This window comes from Hyaena hyaena, unplaced genomic scaffold, assembly GCF_003009895.1.
Source record: "Hyaena hyaena isolate Hyena2069 unplaced genomic scaffold, ASM300989v1 scaffold_177, whole genome shotgun sequence".
In the NCBI taxonomy this organism is placed as follows: domain Eukaryota; kingdom Metazoa; phylum Chordata; class Mammalia; order Carnivora; family Hyaenidae; genus Hyaena; species Hyaena hyaena.
Genome location: NW_024080810.1, coordinates 2,029,271 through 2,047,476, shown reverse-complemented (window position 1 = coordinate 2,047,476; position 18,206 = coordinate 2,029,271).

The window sequence follows — 18,206 nt, the reverse complement described above, 5'->3', positions numbered from 1 at the left end:
TAGAGAAAAATATAACATTTTGCCTATGGCATCATTTTAGGTCTGTAGTCCCCTCAATTCCAAAATGCAAAAATTCTGAAGACTAAATGCTTTTTTATAATTGTGGTGTAAACTCATGAGGCAGCAAAAGCTGCCTGAAATGATATAAGGCTATTTATCATTCTTATTCATTTCACTTAGTGTGAATGTTTATCTTGTTATGAACATATTAATGTGTTTGATTATAGGCTGATTCCTCAGACCCTGATAAGATTATTATGTGCATGATAAAAGGCATATGTTTAAAAAAGAGTTGGAAACACATATGAACCCAGTGTTTCATATAAGAGGTGGTATTTTATTTGATTTAGCTGCAGAAAACTTACATTCTGTATTTTTAATCCATTTATTACATTACTGACTTGCATCTCGTAGTCTTCTCTCTGCACAATATATTCATATGGCTGAGGCCCATAGAAGCAGAGAGAACTGTGTTTATAATTAAAAATACCAAGACCTTTAAATAGAACTCAGCTAACACATGACAAGTTTTTTCCTTTAGAATTAAACTTGTTTTTTCCAGAATAGAATCAAATGCTAAAATCTTGCATATATTATTAGAGCCATTTATGTTACTTCTCAAACTCACCCTGATTTAATATCCCTTACACCCCAAGGTCCACAGTCCCTGCCCCAAATAGTATAAATGGAATGATTATAGATCAGTAAACAATGAAGTATATTTTGTCTTTTAGGAAAAAATATGGACCAGTTCTACAGGAATTTTCCAAAATAGAAATAGTATGTCTTCCTCACATGTTGACTTTTGAACTTTGGAAGTGTTTTATTTTTATAATCTGAAAAGAAAAGTCTCAATTGTCCAATGCAATCTCAGTCCACAAGATCCAAAACCATAGTGAACATCAAAAATAGTAACAGCAGTGGGGAGCCTGGGTGGCTCAGGCAGTTAAGCGTCCAACTGCAGCTCAAGTCGTTCATGAGTTCAAGCTCCATGTCAGGCTCTGTGCTCACAACTCAGGGCCTGGGTGTGGTGTCAGATCCTGTGTCCCCCTCTCCCTATGCCCTCACCCTCCCACACTCTGTGTCTCTGTTGCTCTCAAAAAATAAATAAACATTAAAAAAAATTTTTAATAGAATCACAGCAAAAAGCATGTTAATTCTAGAAGAATCATTTGAAGTTTAAGAATTAGTAAAACACTAAAAATAACAAAAATTAAGGAATAATTATTTACACAAGAGTATTGGGTTTATACTTTTTCTTCAATGGTCAAAAAATCAACTCCAGGCCTTATTAAGAATTATACATATTATAGAGTTTTATTTATGAAACTACCAAAAAATAGATAATCTCATCATCAGGATGTTAATCAAAAGTTGTAAAGTCTAAGATCACTGAAAACTAATAACCTGTAAGGTTTTATCATTTCCTTTGGCTGGCAAGAAGTCGAGTCATTATTTATGACAATTAATTTCCTCTCAGAATTGTTACAATAACTGAAAAGGCATGTGATCTGAAAGAAAGAAAGATGATCTTCCTCTCTTTTTTGTCTAGTCTAATATTCTGGTTTATGTATTCTTTAATGTTTGTATCTTTAATGCTATAACAATTGCTAAACAATTTTTAAGCGAGTCTTCTGTGATTCACATGATTACTGCTGTGATTTTGCTTTTGATTGGGTGGGTTACCCACAGTCAAGAGCAGAAACTCTATCTATCCTACTTCTAGTTCTCCTTCCCAGCGTACCTTACCCCCACCCCATTCCTCACAACTGAATCATCTCTCCCCATCATTGGCCTCTAACCTGTGGCACAGCAGAACAGAATAAGGGCAGGGTCCACAGCAATCCAAGGTGCCAGGGCAGAGGCAGTAGCAGCCACCTATTTAAAAAGAACCAGGATATGAAGAGTACAGCATAGGGAGTATCGTCAATAATATTGTAATAACACTGTAGGGTGACAGACGGTACGTACACATAACATGGTGAGTGCTTTGTAATGTATATGCTTGTCAACTCATGTTGTATACCTGACACTAAGATTGCATGTCAGCTATACTTCAATTAACACAAAAATTAAAAATAAAATAAATAAAATAATAAAATAAAATAAAATAAAATAAGAAGACCAGGAAAAGGAGAAGACCAGGAACAGTACTAAGCCAACTGACAAAGGTATGACCACGCTCCCCATGACTGCTGCTGCACCGTGGGTCACCTCACTTATAGTTCACCTTCAGTACGTCCAAGTGGTAAGGAGTATCTAAGCCAGTGCTCACCTCCTCAGTGTCATCCTGAAACAGATACCCTGAAGCAGGCTGCATAGAATCAGCACCAGCAGTCCCATCAGGGATAAAAAGAAGTACCGATATAATGTGATCTTTGAGGGGAGATCTCACAACTGCTAGAGCTTTACACTTAAAACAATGAAAAACAATGCCTTGTAGTGTTATTTACACATTCACATATGCTGTATCATTTTTCTCTCTCAAACAAATATATAAGGTGGGTAAATCAAGGAAAGGAAAACAGAAAAGTTGAGAAATGCAATGATGTATGTGTTCAATCATTCACATCTGGGTAGGCATAGATCGGATGTTCTCAGAAAACAATCGTTGAGGGGGCGGGTTGGAGATCCAGATATGGAAGGCTGGAATCCTGACTTCCAACATATCTGAGCCGTGTGAGCTTGGGTAAACGATTTAACCTCCCCATGCTGTACGTGAGGATTTTCACAGGCCTATGTTCTGGCATAGCTGTCAGGCTCTGTAGTTGTTTGCTCTTATTCATGTCCCATGTAATAGCCTTTTCTAATCTCTCGATATGTTTTTAAGTAAAAGGAAAAGTCAACATTTTTGCTTCTGGTTGATAATTGCCTTTCTAGACTTTCACCCAATAGCCAGTGACATTCTAAATTAAGGGAATATCCTGGGAGAAATGGCTTTTCTAGAAAGGCACTACACGTGGAGGGTAAAAAAGTAATGACTCACCCATGATAATCTGTCAGAAGCCCAAACCCACCTTCTCTCAGAATGTAAACGAGCAACCTGGTGACTTGGAGCTATTCAGGCTTTCCTTCCCTCTAAGCAGTTAAGTACCTGCCCTTCTTCATCTACTTTTTCCACTCTTCCCCATTGCCTAGATCTAACTCAATAATTAGGTGTTCCTCTGCCTCATTTATGTGTAATGACTGACATGCAAACATTACTCATTATAATGTAATCAGAACTAAAATATCTTTTATAGTGAAAAAATTTCCTTGGTATATTTATGAGGTTTAAGTGGATTAATGTATAAATGCTCTTAGGAGTGCCTGAAGAATATTCTGTGTTAATCACTATGTTCCCCTCTTCCTTATTCTCACCCATTGACCACTTAGAATCATGCCAGTCACACATTCTGCATACTTTGTTATAACCACTTTCACCAAATTAACATCATATCTAAGGGGCAACAACACACAAAGACGTGGCTCCATTGATCTCACTTCCATTCATCTGAGGGAGGCGCCTGGGTGGCTCAGTCAGTTAAGTGACTGACTTCTTGATTTCCACTCAGGTCACAACCTCGCGGTTCATGGGTTCGGTACCCGTGTGTTGGCAGTGCAGAGCCTGCTTGGAATTCTCTTTCACTCCCTCTCTGTCTGCCCCTCCCCTGCTCTTTCATGCTCTCTCTCTCTCTCTCTCTCATTTTCTCTCTGTCTCTCAATAAAAACAAACAAACAAACAAACTACAAAAAAAAGTTCATTTGAGGAAGAAGTCTTGGAGAGAATCTTAGCTCTGGACTCACTGGGCCTTGACTGTGGGATATTTGAGTTATTTGGAAGTGGCTATAGGTTCATGGTATGAACCTGGAATTTGTCCTAATGGTAGAGAGCTTGTCTAATCTCTATGTGGAATGAAAATGACAGCAATGGGCTGTGGGAAAGGAGGGTTGTGAGCCTATTCCTGCCTCCCAGTCCCCAGTCCACCAAGCCCTCTGCACTCCTGTTACCAACTACGTTTCTAACTTCTCGTAAGGATTGTGACGCTGCTGACCTAGCTTAGCCAGCCAGTAAGCTCTGCCTTATTTACATAGTTATGAGCTTGATTTTTCCCAAAATATAAGGGACATATGATTCTTAAGTTTTTTCCCTTTACAATTTTATCCAGCTGGTGTTTCTGAGTCTACATTTTCAGATCAAATTAGTTTTTCCTAAAATACCCTCTGTAAAAAGTACAACATTGCATCTTCAACTTCTCTCATTCAAGGTTGTTTGATTCCAGATAAGACCTTGTTTTCCTGGTAAAGAATTGCTTACCTTAAAAGAACTTCCCTCTTAAAGCAGTGACCAACCTGATACCTAATACAATCTGTGTGTGGCATCCATTGGAATACAGCATAGTTTGGTTTCCCCTCTTCCTTTGGAAGAATTCCCTGTCAGCCCATGGTCATATTTGGCAAGAGGAAGAGAACTGTGATAGATGGGGCCACAATGACCTAGCTGTCTGCAAACAACTGGATTTGATACAAAAAGACCTCAACAATCTGAGCCAACCCAAACTTACATTGCACTGGGGAACACACACACACACACACACACACACTCAAGGGTTCAGAATGGAATTTGCCTGGTTTATTGATTAAGTAAGTCCCATGTTTTATGCCCAAATGTTCAATGGGAGGGAATACTGTTAAAAATGCTAGATATAAAATATAAGATATACTATTAGGAAATTATTAAATTATTATTTAAAAAAATATTTAATGAAAGCAGGATTTTAAAAGTGTATATATGTATATATGTATTATGAGTTTATATGAGCATATGTATGTATATTACAGAAGGGAATGTGCAAAAATATTAACAGTGATTACATTTAGTGGTTTGATTCTTATATTCTCATTCCTCTCTTTATAGAAATGTATACACTTTTCTTAACTTTATGTAATAATCAGGTATTGCTTCTAAAGTAAAAATTCAAATATATATTTTTAAAGGAAGAAGGTTATTAATTTAAACATGTTTGAAAATTATTTAAATATAAGTGCTTTTAAAACATCCAGATATTTGATAAACCCCAAAGCGCCTATTCCTAATAACATTAATTTTTAAAAAATTACTAAACTGCATGTATCTGAAATATCTGTTTTCTCCTTAATATTGTCCATATCTTTGGGTATAATAAAAATTTATACTTTTATAAATTTATTCATTTTATAAATATATCATTTATTTAGCTTAAACATTTATTTATTGCTTGATTACTGATTTACTCAGATATAGCTGCCTATATCAGCCTAAGTACATTATGTAAAATATCATTGACCTTGGAAATCTTCACTCCCGAGAATCCCAAAATGTGAGCTCTGTGTCTACAACTTAAATCGAGGCCTTATCTTTAACGAGGATGAACTTTAGCTCAGCGCTCCTAAAAGTGACCAGTGTTGAATCCTACTTGCTATTCACTAATAATGTTTTGAAGGAGGTGGTAGAAATTAAATGAACAGCTTTCATAATTAGAGTACTTAAAATATCTCACTACCTCTTATTTTATACCGTGTCCCTACTTCTTCGGTTATGACTGTAGCACTTTTCCAAAGGCCCAGGAAAAGCATACAGTGATTGACAATAACGAGGATACAGAGGGAAGAATTGGGAAGAACAGTAGAGACCAGATGGTTGAAATTCTGTCCAACAGATTCCTTTGTACAACGTGCTGAAGGCTGGTTGTCCAGCCTCTGCCTGAATAATACCCCAGGAAGCAGGAAGCTTCCTTCTTCCTGAGGCAGCACATTGAATGCTGACCCGTGCTAATTTCTGCTCCTATTTTTATTGTTATCACTACTGCTTCTGCTACTGCTCTTATGACTGCTAACTCTGTTGTGTTTGCACAGACCTATATTATCTCAGATCACCTTTACAAAAATCCTTTGAAGTAAAGATGTGAAAAATTATTATCCCCATGTTATACATTAGGGGACACAATTTTGAGTTTAAGCAACTTGTCTACATCACATTGTTAGCAAATGCCAGCCCACAACTGAACTAAAACCCATCTTTTCCTTTTACATGAATTATTTTTCCCTTTGTTGGAAAGTTTTCCTGCTCTGAGCCAAAATTTTCTTACTTGTAATTGTCCCCTACATTAATACAAATCACCCTCCCCACCACTAGGAGCTCCATTAATGCTTCAAATCCAACTCGTTTGACTTTGATACAGACTATTAGAAGGAAATTAATTAACCAGATTCCCCAGGAGGTTAAAAAGAAACAGGCAGCATACTATGATGCGTCTGTTTGGATTGGTATCTAGTTCAGCTACTAGAGAGAGAAATTCAAAATAACTGGTTAAATTTCTTTTTCATGAAATGTGGAGAAAAGTCATCAAGTGTTGATAGCGTGATTTCACAGACTATTGCACATCTTTATTGCCCCAGGAAAAACTAAGAGGAATGAACTGAGTAGAACGTTTACAGAGAAACTATATAAAAAGCTTGTACTCAGAATCTAAATAAGCGGATAAAAAGATGCTCAAGAGTATTAATCATTCATGAAAAGCAAACTACAATGAAAATGAGATGCTACTTTACATACTACCAGAACATCTAAAATTAAAAAGACTGACATCACCAAGTGTTGTTGAGGATATTGAGCAACTGAAATTATCATTCACTGATGGTGGGGATGGAAAGTAATACAGCCACTTTGGAAACCATTTCTGCATTTTCTTCTAATGGCAAGGATATGCCATATGACTCAGCTATCCCACTCCTAGGTATTCCCCGGAATGAAATAAAAATATATCTACAGAGATGTTTACAGAAGTTTTATTTTTAAATTTTTTGCACATGGTAACTCCAACTGGGAAATAACTTCAATATCCATCAACTGGTAAATAGGTGTGGTAGCTTATATAAGGAATACCATATATGAAATACTACTCAGTATTGTTTGTTTTTTTTTTTAAAGGACGTTCCAGGGAAAGAAGAATGCTGACACAAAGGCTCAAAGACAAGAACTATCTTGGTGTATTGCCATAACGGCTAAGATTTGGATGTCACTGGAAAGCTAAAATGGAAGGGCTTAACCAGCAGTTAAAATAGACTTCATACCCTGAATTCTCTGCAAAGGCTTAAGATTGATATTTTTGGTGAATGGATAACTTCTGAAATTTGATTTGGGTGGGAAATGGAAAACAGACAGGTATTGAGATAAAATAAATAGAAAAGAAAATATTTGTTCAGCAGAGCATGAACTGACGTATTGTCAGGGAATCTTAACCTGTGTAGGTAGGCTAGGGAGTCAAAGGCAGGAAAGAGAGCGGTGGCACCCACTGGAATTTTCTGGAGTGTGTGATTTAAATATGTAGGATAAGTGAGATCCACAAGTATATTTCTATGTCATTTCTGTGTGTTTGCATTAGATAATACAGTTTCTCTTTCAGTGTTCAGGTTAACATGGTTGATACATTATGAAAACCAGAGAAGTAGTAACTGTATCAACACTATTAGAAATATGATACTTTTTCAAGAAACCAAAAGACTATCTATAGAGAAAAATAGAACATAATATTTTCTTCTGTCAATAGAGTAAATAAAGCTTTAACTCTATTTTATTTCAGGTTTGGACTCTAAAATATACCTTCATAAGATGAAGCCAAGAAGTGTAACACATCAATGAATTACATAGGGTTTGGGCCATTCCTCAATGTAAGAAAGTAAAAAGCTTTGTTGAACAAAACCCACCAGCATGGGATGATGGTAGGAACGCCCCAGATAGAAATACGAAGCAGGAAGAAAAGCTGGACTTATGGTCACTAGAGAAAAGCTGGAACTGAAGAAGTGGAGGAGGCAGTTACCAGCATTGTAATAAAGCCAAGTTGTATTAATGGAGGCTTGTTGCCAACCACTGTCCTTGCAACAGGCTTTTCCTTGCCTGAGTGCCCTGCCTGGGCCTGTACAGTCTTCAGAGGGTAACCAATGATCATGTTGGAAGGAAGTGATGTATGTGTGAAGGCATGAACAACAAAGAGGGGACTGAAGACTCAGTGTAATGAATCCGCTCCAGTAGCCTCTTCTCTGAAAGCTTATGGCCCACTTGGCCTCATTTAATTTGTAGCTGTGCCAGGATATCTAAACTCAGTCCATGTGTGGACTCTGCCTGATGTGTTCAGGTCATTCACCTTGTGACTCAATTCGGGTAACTAGATTTTTGTTGCAGGCCAAAACCCTCCTGCCCATTTTGACTTAATTCGGATTGAAAAACAGGCCTGCTTTGTTCGCATGTCAGTGTCATTGTCCATTAGTTTTCTTGTACTTCAGTCTATTCAAAACTTTCTTGGCTTTTGCTAGTCCCTCTCTCATAGAATGGTGTCCTGACTCTGAGCAATGAGCAATTAGGTGTGAATTCTACTGCCAAAGAAGTTTTTCTGGCTGTAATTACATGTCAAATAACAATAAAGTATTATTAAGCATTGTGCACATCAGTAGTAAATTCAAGTTTAAAGTACTAGTTTGATCCTTTGAAAGAAATAGGAGAGGGGCACCCGATTGACTCAGTCGGTTAAGCGTCTGAATTTGGCTCAGGTCATGATCTCATGGTTGGTGGGTTCAAGCCCCACATCGGGCTCTGTACTGACAGCTCAGAGCCTGGAGCCTGTTTCAGATTCTGTGTCTCCCTCTCTCTCTGCCCCTCCCTCACTCATGCTCTGTCTCAAAAATAAATAAAAGATATTTTTAAAAAAGAAATAGGAGAACTATTTTACTTTACCCTAGGAAAGATGAACAGTAAGACACCTTATAATATTAGACAAAATTCAGTCAACTATTTCAAGGGGAAAATCATTTACTGCCTTTGTATCTAGGATACAAGTAAATGTGATTACACTAACAAGGAAATAGTTAATAAACTCAGTCGGAACTCACAAGGAGCAAAAAGACTTGTATGTATCGGGGCGCCTGGGTGGCTTAGTCGGTTAAGCGTCCGACTTTCGCTTAGGTCATGATCTTGCTGTTTGTGGGTTCTAGTCCCGCTTCTGGCTCTGTGCTGACTGCCAGCTCAGAGCCTGGAGCCAATTTCAGAGTCTGTATCTCCCTCTCTCTCTGACCCTCCCCTGCTCATGCTGTCTCTCTCTCTCTCCTAGAAATAAATAATATATATATATATATATATATAAGACTTGTATGTATTAAAGATATTCATAAATTTAGGTCAACATATTCAGAATGAGTTGGTATCGAAAGGACCTCTTCCTCCTACCACAAACACATGGATCAACCCAAACAATAGAAATTGTGTATGTGCTGTCAAGCTAGAAGTTGACAGGAAATTCTCCAGATTATAGACATAAAGAAATGGAAAATGTGGGGCAGTGATTAGTGGGTAGGAGTACAAGCCCGAACAGCTTACACCTTAGAGTGACACATGTACTGGTTTGATAAGGATAGGCTTGCTTTGCAGCTGCTGCTTCAGAGTAATTAGAACAGTTTCCCCTTCTAATTTTCCAAGTGCCCTGATTTGGATGCTAAATTATAAGGTCCTCCCAGCTAATGGACATGTTGAAAATAGATATAATGCTTGAGAGCAGGCTGCTGGGATTCTGAGAAACATGAATGAAGTCTGTCCTAGCCAAAAGACCTACCTATAAACTTCCTGCCTATAAGCAGGAGTCATAAGGAGGTGACCTTTCCATGAAATGGAAAAACTTCAGCCACTGATCCTGCTTAGGAAAGTGCAAGGAAATGGGGCACCTGGGTGGCTCAGTCAGTTAAGCATCCGACTTTGGCTCAGGTCATGATCTCGCACTTTGTCAGTTTGAGCCCTTCTTTGGGTTCTGTGCTGACAGGTCAGAGCCTGGAGACTGCTTTAGATTCTGTGTCTCTCTCTCTCTGCTCCTCCCCCACTCACACTCTATCTCTCTCTCTTGCTCTCTCAAAAATAAATAAACATTAAAGACATTAAAAAAAAAGAAAACTACAAGGAAGCTGGGTGGAAAAGAAGTCACCCACAGGAACCTAGCACCTCAGCCTGTGGGTAGATCGAGTCAAACTTTATTCTCTCCTTGGCTCAAATGATCCTCAGCTGAGAGATTTTCATTGAGACTGGCCTAGATTTGGTAACCCCCATCAAGTAGAGCAGAAGCAAATGTGAACCTAGGCTGTAGTATCTACATCCTAAGGGCATAGCATAAGCCCCCAAGTCAGCTCCTGCTAGCAATGAATTTATAGCTAGAAATCATATTCTCCTTGAGGAAATCAATCACTGGAGAAAGTGCTAGCAGACACAACATATAGAAGAATTTCCACACCAGGGACTAGAAAAAAGGATACAATCTAGTCTGAAAGATACTCTGACATGTTTATTAAGAAGGAAAGAATATAAATCACAATGAGAGAACAAAACAGTGCATTAAATAAGAGCAGAGAGATTTGTAAATAAGCCAAACAGAATCTTTCTGCAAATAAAATGTATATTCATAAGAAAAAAAGTACTGAGTGGATAGATTTCAAATTTCTTTATTTATTTCTGTAATGCTCCAGTGCCTTTTGTTAACTCTAGAGATCAAACCTTGCATATGTAGTATTTTTAAACAGGAAAGAAAATTGTTCCTCCCACCCTCCCTGGAACTGCACTTGGAAGCTAGATTTGTTTTACATGCTTTTACAGAAATTGATTCCAAACTCTAGTTCTGGGCTCTGGATGCCACACTAAATTTCTAGCATACTTAGCATGAGTTTGTATTGACTTCTATTATTGTTCCTAAAAATACAACAGAAATAAGCACAGTCCTTGGCCACCTTCCAAAAGAAAAAACCTATCAAACATCCTGGCTATAGAAACAGAACAAGCAATTAGACAGTCGATAAAATGATTAATTTAACTGTGTTATATATAACTGGTATGTTCTAATATAAAACTTAAGAAATAACTACATGTTTACATTCATGGTAAAAAGTAGTTATTTCTTGGGTTTATAATAATCTGTTTTAAGATTGAGAACAAGGACAAATACATAGTTATTTTAGTAATGCTATATATCCGATGATATCTCTATTACATAAATACAGGATATTTGTCTCATTTAAAATAATTTTTCAATTTTAAGTACCTTAAAATGCCAAGTTTGCAATTCCTCTTCTTTTATTGTTGAAATCTATCAAGAAGAAATTATATACAAAAAAAAAAAAAAAGAAGAAATTATATAATGGTGGCTATTCAACTTTTCTTTCCAAGTAATCTGATCGTGATGTACTTGACTTTACAGTTCCTTCTTTCAAATCTATAGGGCATAAATGCAAAATAGCGGTGCATGTTCAAAAGGAGTGAGAATCTTCAAATAAGTCACTGTAAATTGTTAAGTAACTCGAAAGACTCTAAGATCCATACATGCAAAGAACTGCTGCATCTTATAAGTACACATACAATATGTTTGTCTAAAGATAAGACCCTTTTACTAACTGAGGAAGCCAAATAGTCTCAAAAAATGAAAAAATAAAGTTAGGAGCAAAATAACAAAAACCCATTTTAAAGTAAAAAAGCAATGTCAGTGTCCTTATGATATTATCCTACTGGGTGCATAAATTGAAATACTAAAGAGAGAAATGTCAGAAATGGGTCCCTTTCCAAAAATAACTTTGCCAAGCATCTTAGAATTTTCTCTAACTTAATGAGCAAACAATCATTGAAGAGGATGATTAGGTAGAGAGGATATCTATTATTATATTTGTTCTAATCCTTTTTTACAGACAAAACTGATTAAGGGAAAGTAAATATACTTTGCGAGATGTTGATTGGATAAGTTTATATCAACAAAACATCAATATTTAAATCAAATAAGTAACTGATTTATTAAAAAACTAAAACAATCTATTTTTCTCCAGTCAATATTCATGATAACCTTGCTAATAAGTCTTAACTACTATCATCATCCAAATAGAATCTCCCTTGGCACTAATATGACTCTTAATGGAAACAAAGTCTAAAACTATTACATCAATGTAAATTAATGAATTGAGTTAATTAAATTGTCCCCAGATTTAATATTGTTCTGAGATATTAAATAGACTCATTCAACGAAGGAAATTAAGCTTTTAGTGCATTCTTATAAATCTGAGAGACTGAATATGCAAACAGATGACGATCAAATCATATATAAAAATAGAACTTTGGGGGCGCCTGGGTGGCTCAGTCAAGTAAGCTTCTGACTTTGGCTCAGGTTCAGATCTCATGGTTTGAGTTCATGCCCCATATAGGGCTTTGTGCTGACAGCTCAGAGCCTGAAACCTGCTTGTGATTCTGTGTCTCCCTCTCTCTCTGTCCTCTCCCAATTGTGCTCTCTCTCTCTTTCTCAAAAATAAATAAACATTAAAAAAAAATAGAACTTTGACCCACAACCTGCAGCAACCTGATCAGAAATCCAAGCCCCTATCTATAATTAATAGCCCAGGAAGCCAGTTTGTTATGTCAGACTTGCACGGAGCTAGATTGCTATCTGTAGTGACAATCCAGAAAGTTACAGGAAGTTACAGAATAACTCTCTGATAATCATCTCCAAATGTCCAGGACTTGCTAAATAACTGCTAGCTCCCCTATTTTGTATTCTTGCTTCTGACTTAGTAGCAAGCAGAGAAAGCCAAATATGCACCTCTAACCAATCACACGGGAGGCCTGGCTTCTGGGTAGCCTGCCTAGAAGGTCCCCTTGCCAACGGTCTCTAACCAGGGGGACCTACCTGAAAACTTCCCTCTTTTCCACCAAAATCTTTCCCACTCATCTTCCTGCCTTTGAGTTTCTTCCAAAATACAAATGATGGTGGCCAACTCTGCTCCACAGCAAGCTCAGAATAAATAGCCTTCGCTTTTCTCATCTGATTAGTGTTCATGTATTTCCACAAACCCATGCAACAGAAAGTATTGCTAAGATTAATATTTCATAAAAAGTGAATAACTAACAATTATTGAGGACCTCTCATGAACCGTGCACTATATTAAATGTTTTGCATGGGCTATCTGTTTTCACAGTAAATTTAACAATGACTTCTGAAATTAGCACTACTACTATATTCATTTTACAGGAGAAGGGACCTGAGGCTGAAAGATTTTTTTTTAATATTTTATTTATTGTTGAGAGAGAGAGAGAGAGAGCATGAGCACAGGAGGGTCAGAGAGAGAGGGAGACACAGAATCTGAAACAGGCTCCAGGCTCTGAGCTAGTTGTCAGCACAGAGCCCAATGTGGGGCTCGAACCCACGAACTGTGATATCATGACCTGAGCTGAAGTCGGACGCTTAACCGACTGAGCCACCCAGGTACCCCTGAAAGATGTTTAATAATGTTTTTGATACATAGGTAATGAGTAGTAAAATGAGGACAATCTGATTCCACAGAGGATAACTGTTAACTACTATATAGTTACATATAAGTTTCATATACATTCATCTTGCAATATGGTGATAGGTGCATATTTTAACTGCTTTCATATGAAAATAGAAGACATGGGGCGCCTGGGTGGCTCAGTCAGTTGAGTGTCTGACTTCGGCTCAGTTCATGATCTCATGAGAGGGAATAAACAGTCAATACATTTAGCAGGGAAATTATATATTAGAAGGTAATAAGTGTCATGATAAAAAGAAAAGCAGAGTAAGGTGAAACTGAGAGTACCAACTTGGGACAAGGAGGGCAAGTTATCATTTCAAACAGGGTGTTCAGAGTCAGCCTTATTGAGGAGGTGACATTTGAGTAGACTCTGAGGAGTTGAGGGAGTTAAGCATGTCGATATAGTAGAAAGAGTGTTCTAGAAAGAGGGAAGGAACAGCCAATGCAAAATTCTTGTTTTTAAATGTTTTATTTATTTCTGAGAGAGAGAGAGAGACAGCATGAGCAGGGGAGGGTCAGAGAGAGAGGGAGTCACAGACTGAAACAGTCTCCAGGCTCTGAGCTGGCAGTCAGCACAGAGCCCGACGCGGGGCTCGAACCCACTAACCGTGAGATCATGACCTGAGCCAAAGTCAGACACTTACCCGACTGAGCCACCCAGGCGCCCCCAGCCAGTGCAAAATTCTAAGGAGGGATTCCTTTGCTATATTTGGAAAGAACGGCATGGGGGGAGGGGGCACTGAGAATAGAAGGCCAGATGAGAACTGTAAGCTGCTATGTGTGTGTCGGGGGCTTTTGACCAATAAACTAACTTTATTAATGAAATATAAGCTACACATTTTCTATTTACACTGTAACTATGTATTATAGGGTCAAAGAAATGAGTGTAGTTCTCCCTCAGACTCACTATAGTATGAATATCAGAAGGAAGAGTGGTTTGAAGCTCTAATTTGGTTTCTCACTTTGACCAATTGTGCAAACATTGCTTGTGAATTGAATGTTAATGACTTGAATCAGGTGCCCGAAGTCTCTTTAACCAAAGACTTCTGATGAAATCATCAGTAGTACTTCCTTACTACCTGGGCACCTGGGCATTGTGGTTTACATGCTTCCAAGTGATGCTAATAAGCAGCCACGCCTGAGAAGTGTTACTTGGGTATATGTGAAAAAGAGAAGGCTTTTCTTTTTTTTTCTTTTCTTTTTTTTAATGTTTTATTTATTTCTGAGAGAGAGAGAGACAGCATGAGCTGGGGAGGGTCAGAGAGAGGGAGACACAGAATCCGAAACAGGCTCCAGGCTCCGAGCTGGCTGTCAGCACAGAGCCCGATGCGGGGCTTGGACCCACAAACCGTGAGATCATGACCTGAGCTGAAGTCGGACGCTCAACCAACTGAGCCACCCAGGTGCCCCAAGAGAAAGCTTTTCTTACTCTTGCTCCCAGGTGGTCTGCCCAGTACACTCATCATGTTTGCTCCATGCTCACATCAGTTTGGAACTCCAAAACCACAGATCACCTCCACAGAAATCCTGGGACCTCTCCCAGCCCCCCAACTGGTGGAGGAAGGTAGGACAGGCTTATTTCTCCTCCGCTGTCCCATCCCCGGGTTCCCCACGGTACCAACAAACAAGACTGGGTGTGTCAGATGACCGAAAAGTTTGTGTTAGAACATAACAACATAAGAGAAAGGGTTTTAAAGAGAGGGGAGGAGCAATATGGTTGGAATCAATTGTCTAATAAAATTTTTTTAAGAACAAGGCTCATGTTCTGTTTTAAATTTTGGCATGATGGTGGTAGAAAATATTCTGTGTCTTCAAGTCTTCTGTTTCATTTGTGTGCCTGGCACATTTTTGGTACACAACAGATATTTATTATGTGAATGAATGGATCAGTTCAGATGGGTTGAACACAAAGCAATGAGCTCCCAAGCTATCCTTTTGCCCAATCCCCCCAATTTTGCTCCCCAGAGGCAATCACATTTACCTCCTTGGTACCCTCCTATCTCTAAATAACAAGCTTATGCCACTAATTCTGGATTTATCAGTTTAGATCTTGCATAATCACTTCCTGCCCAGAGAGGCAAGAATTTACTAAATCAGCCACCTCAAGTTTTCTCTACCTGCAACACCTAATAAATTATACCACTATTATTAGCTTTCTCATTAATTACATTTATGATGTTAAATAATTATTTTATTTTAAAGTTTATTTATTTATTTTGAGAGTGAGAGAAAGAGTGAGTCAGGGAGAGGGAGAGAGGGAGAGAGAGAGAATCCCAAGCAGGCTGTCAGTACAGAGCCTGATAGAGGGCTCCAATCGTGAACCGTGGGATCATGACCTGAGCTGAAGTCCGATGCTTAACCAACAGAACCACCCAGGTGCTCAATTCGACCAATAATAATTTTAAAAAGGTATTTCTTGTTTCAATTATAAGCCATATCTCTTTACTTTGTCAGATAAGAATATTGTATTCCGTACTTTACTTTTCACTTCTCTTGTTATCTTTACATTGTCATGTATACATTTAAAATATGTTTTGTAACCATTGTTAGGAGATTCTTGCTTCGTCTACAGGTGAAATGTAAATCTGAGTATCAGTAAATAATATTTATTTATATCTACCTCAGCATTGCCCACTTATCCACTGCTTTCATGGCATCATTAAAACAAGTTCTTTCAGGGGCGCCTGGGTGGCTCAGTCGGTTAAACATCCGACTTCAGCTCAGGTCGTGATCTCACGGTTCGTGGGTTCGGGCCCCACATCAGGCTCTGTGCTGACAGCTAGTTCAGAGCCTGGAGCCTGTTTCGGATTCTGTGTCTCCTTCTCTCTCTGACCCTCCCCTGCTCATGCTCTCTCTCTCTCTCTCTCAAAAATAAATAAAATATTTAAAAAAAAAAACAAGTTCTTTCAATATTTCCAGGATACTGTCACATCTAAGGACTCTTTTCTTTCTGTAGGCACTTCTCCTGCAGCCCTGAGGTCTTCTTTCCATTTGGTTGGGGGTGGGGAGCTCTCAGGCCCGCTTCACAGTTGTCATTCGGGGCCTGCCTTCATTGCTCTTCTGAATTTGTTCTATTGTTCATACATCCAACCCGCTCCAATTTCTTGGATAATTCCTTTGTTTTGCCAGCCCAAATTCTCAAGTAACATCCTAAGAAAGAGTATTTGGGAGAAAAAGCTTTCTCGGTTTATGTTTACCTTTCTTTTTCATTCTGCCCCTATATTTTATTGATAGTTTGGCTTGGTTTGGAATTCCAAGTGCAAAATAATTTTCCTATGGAACTTTCAGGGTTTGTTCATCCCCTGATATCCTGTCCTGTTGATGGGAAGCTAGCCTATTGGTAGCCTGATTCTCATTCCTTTATGGAGGACCTGTATTTGCTTTCTGGAAGCTTTTAAGGTCTTTTTATTCTTGTTATCCTTAAATTTTCAGATATGCTTCCATGCAGACTTTTTCTTTTTCCTTTTCAGGACTTAATAGGTCTTACACAATACCAGGCTCATGTCTCCCTTTAGTTCTGAACATTTTTTTCTTGTAAGTTTCATCTAACCATCTTCTCTGCTCTCACTCTCTGGATCTTCTGTTCTGATGTTGAAACCTTGATTGATTCTATATGACTTCATTTTAGGGCATGCTTTCTGTCTCTGGATACTGCTCTCTATTCTCTTCTCCTTTTCTCTGATCTCTGAATATAGAAATGCAAATTGAGTCTATTCAGTTGATCTTACAGGCTATGAGACAGACAAAAATGAGTTGTAACTCATGTTAACGCGTTTCATTTAGTTAAAGGCTTATCCAGCATCAGCCCTGATGGTTTACTGGATCAGTGTTACCTATGATGCTGTGTGTCCACCCCTACTACAAACCAGGATCTGTTCTTAGCATTGTGGTACCCAACTGCGAACAGAAAAACTAAATTCCTTTGGGGCAGAGGGAGACGGACAACAGATAAAGTGTTGCAATGTCACGTATAGTTCTGGAATCAGCAGCTATAGCCAAAGCAGCCAATTTGGCAGGCAGCACCTTGGTCATAGACAGGTGGCAGCTCCCTTGGTGCCTTACCTTTCATTGTGACTTCAGGTAATTTTCTCAGAGTTGTACCTACATTTCTTTAGTCTACCTATGGTTCTGCAACATGTTACTACCCTGTAAGAAATTCTTTTTTTTCCCCTTAGAGTGAATTCTATGAGTTCTGTTCTCTGCCACAGAACCTGATTGCTACAATATTTATAAAACAAATTGTATTTTTAGCAAGCAGCTTCTTTGGTATTTTTCTCTCTGTCCTAAGTTCAAACTGCAGGAACAAATAACTTAAGTATCCAGCACCAGCTTCTGTCTCCAGTTTTCTGTGTAGTCAGGAAAGCCCTCCTACTATTTGCCGTCAAAATAGAGAAGTGAATTGGTAAGAATTGCAAACTAACAGCTAAACAGAGGTATTCCCAGTACCAAAAAGAACTGAAGACTTGAGGATAAGAAATCTGAAAAGTATCTGAGCTTCCCAGAGCTTCAATAAAGGAAGAGCTGGGTTTTTTCTAGAATGCTTTAAACCTGAGTATTAGGGCGCCTGGTGGCTCAGTCGGTTGAGTGGTCGATTTTGCCTGAGGTCATCATATCGCGGTCTGTGGGTTCGAGTTCTGCATCATGCTCACAGCCCACTTTGGATCCTCTGTCTCCCTCTCTCTCTGCCCCTCTGCTGCTCACGGTTTCTTTCTCAAAAATAAATAAAACATTTTTTAAAAACCTTGAGTATTCTGCCAAACTACTGCATGAGATAATCCATTGATAGATATACCTAATTTATGAAATGCAGTGGTTTATTTTGAATAGTTTACATTAAAATTTTTTGTTTTGAA